The sequence below is a fragment of the Micromesistius poutassou genome (genome assembly GCF_964030765.1).
Source record: "Micromesistius poutassou genome assembly, chromosome: 2".
NCBI classification, from domain to species: domain Eukaryota; kingdom Metazoa; phylum Chordata; class Actinopteri; order Gadiformes; family Gadidae; genus Micromesistius; species Micromesistius poutassou.
The window spans coordinates 13,995,608-13,998,987 of NC_140272.1; positions in this window are offsets into that span (position 1 = coordinate 13,995,608).

A 3,380-nucleotide genomic window follows, 5' to 3' on the forward strand; every position below is an offset into this window, starting at 1 on the left:
GATCTGGGACCTGTGGCCTTCTGCCGTCTTTTGAAATGGACACCCACATGCACACACACACACACACACACACACACACACACACACACACACACACACACACACACACACACACACACACACACACACACACACAAAACACACACACAAACCGTCTTACTTTTTGATCTGACTTCATTGGTTTTCTTCCAGGGATCATATGCCACTACAGAACACATCGCTCTGCTGCTCTGCAAGATGATCCAGACCTAAATGATGGCTTTCACAGCCAAGGCATGATCAAACGATCTGCCTGCTGTGAGATCAGTTAGAATGGAAGAAAACCACACAAAGTAGTGTATAACCACAAGACAGTTTAAAAAGACATTGAACTGTTTGAATTTGAGGTTCAATCCCCTCTGGGCTGGAGATTTGAAAAATAAACACACTTCAACTGTGATGAAGGGGGTTTCCTTCCTGCATCATATGTATGAAGAAAGAGTGAGAGAGAGACAGAGAGAGAGAGAGAAAGAGAGAAAGAGAAAGAGAGAGAGAGAGAGAGAGAGAGAGAGAGAGAGAGAGAGAGAGAGAGAGAGAGAGAGACATATGAGACATATGAGACAGACTTAATAGACATAGACAGAGTGAGACAGAGAGGGAGGGAGAGGAAGAGAGACAGAGAGAGGGGGAGAGGCAGACTATCACATCAAAGGCAACAGGTGAGGAGGGGACTCTGTGATGCAGACCAAGAGAACATGAGCTTTAGCGAGGGCTATCATTTCCTCATCAAAAGGGAGCAGCAGGTACAGTCTGCGGCAAGAGCATCAATCTTCAACCACCCAATCTCAACAGGTAATTAGACATCAGTCGGCAGGTACTCTCTCTCTCTCTCTCTCTCTCTCTCTCTCTCTCTCTCTCTCTCTCTATCTGACCACCACACTAGCGACCCACACAATACTATAGCTAACCCCATACTAGCTACCCACACAATACTATAGGACCCACCACAATACATAGGACCCTTTTTCTGAAAAAGGGTCCTATGTTCCCCGCAATTCCTTAACGGGTCCTAATATATAATATTTATAATATATTAATAATATTTAGAAAGGGCTTATTTTTTCCACCATAATTTCCATAATTGCCGAATTGCATGACATAAGACTATGCCTTCGCTGATTTAATTCAGCATTTTGTTACGGTAGATTACAGGCCATGTGACGCGCATATCCAAATATGATGAGGAGAGATTAGGCTGTCAATTGTTGTATCTTGTATTTTATCCTACCCCATATGGAAAAAAATGTTTCCACAATCCACATGCTATTTCTATGCAGTTTCAACAAACACAAAATACCACAATATTTCATATGTGTGAAACTAGCAACGATACGTTGGTGTAGAAAGTAAATTGCGCTGGGTGAAAGATAGGGCCCTTAGTTTGTTTATTATTAGTATTTATTTATTTATTGTTTATTTATTATTATTTATTATTAGTATTTAGTGTATTTATTATTAGTATTTATTGTTTATTTTGTTTCGTTTATTTAAACTGTCCAAACGTGACATGTGAAAACAAAAGCCAATTTACAGCCTAATCTCTGCTCATCTAGGCCTATTTGGATATGCGCGTCAAACGGCCTGTAACTGATGGCAATCAGCAATGATGGTGGAAAAAATAACAGACCGGGGAACATAGGACCCTTTTTTGAAAAAGGGTCCTATGTTCCCGGGTCCTATGTTCACCTCTCGGGGAACAAAGAACAAAGTTCCCCAGTCACATACAAAGCGGGGAACATAGGACCCTTGTGTGTGTGTGTGTGTGTGTGTGTGTGTGTTCACCTGGGAGTACTAGGCCATTTCAGTACAGTAGAGACAAATCATGAATGGACTAAGGTCGTAAATACAGGTTGTGCAGCAGTCTTATAAACCCTGTGCAGTACAGAGTTATGTCCAGCACAGAGAAGTCTGAAACAAAACACTGGTTGTTTAAGCGAAGACCTGGATAGGTCAATGCTGAGCTGTGGTCTGATTGTAAAATGACTCTATTTGACTGGTTAGATAAAGAATCACAGACAAACACATGACGACAGCCCTATGAAGAGAGCTCTTTTCATCATGAACATAGTGTTCAAATTATGAAAAAGCTAAACGCTGAAAGGCTGTCGTAATTATATTTCTTCTCTCTAACACACAACCAAAGTCAAATAAAACTGAAAGGGTCAGACAGCAGCAATGTTTTATTTCATTGCTGTCCAATTACATATAATTGTTTACCTTTGGCAATTTCCTTACACACAAATCTGCCTCCTTGTTGCGTAAATGTTCCAGGAAAAAGGAATGATCATATTTTCATTTTATTTATTTTGCTGTGTGTTAGGTTGTCAGTAATAGTGAACACTGTGTACTTTCTGTCAATTTATTGGTATGTGGAGAATATAAAGCAACACACCATATCATTATGCCGACCTTGTGCTTTCAAGGCCCACCCAGACGCTGCCGCTGATGTGTTTCACATTACAGATGTCACTGTACAAATATAACCAGAGAAAATGGGTTTAAAACGTTTATTTGGCTTGCTGCAATGTCAATGTAAAAAACATACAATATTCTTCTATTTTGAGTACGCTCTTTATTAGTTTAAAAAAGTAAATTCTACTCCTGAGACTCAATTGAGCTGCTCTGTTTAAAGTCTGAAAAAATACAAAACAATTGAAAATAAAGTTAATAAACACTAACAGCAATGGACCAACCGCTACTACAGTATACAGGGAACAGTCATAGTAAATCTACTTGACAAACAGCTTCTGGTCTCCCTCCTCCATATCACAACAGAGTCTCATTTTACTATGATTGATGATCCTTTTTTGTAAAAACCCTGCCCTTAAAGTTATTGTAATAAACATCTCCTCATCGATATATCCAAAATATTCTATTTGATTGATATTATTGACGTCCATCGCACCAATTCAATGCAATTTCTGATTTAGATATGCTAACAGGTTATTTTTTCAGCTTACAATTACACCCAGCTTTGAATGTACAAACCATTAAACCATGCAAAGTGGGATGTTGAGCTAGATTTGCATGGGCATTAAGATTATGAAAATAAGTCCTTTATTCAGGTCTTAGTTGCACATCAGATCCTCAGACTCAGGCCCCGTAATCCAACCCACTTCCTTCTTTTCAGGAGGAATGAAATCTATCGTTTCCAGATCAGTGGAGGGAGAGGGGGAGGGGGGCATGACCTTCTTTGATCTTCACCAAAGACCCTCCCCCCCACCCACCCAGCCCAACACACAAACACACACACACATGCACATTTGCACGCTCCCACACACACACACACACACACAAACGTATGCATGCACACTCTCACACACACAAACACACACACACAC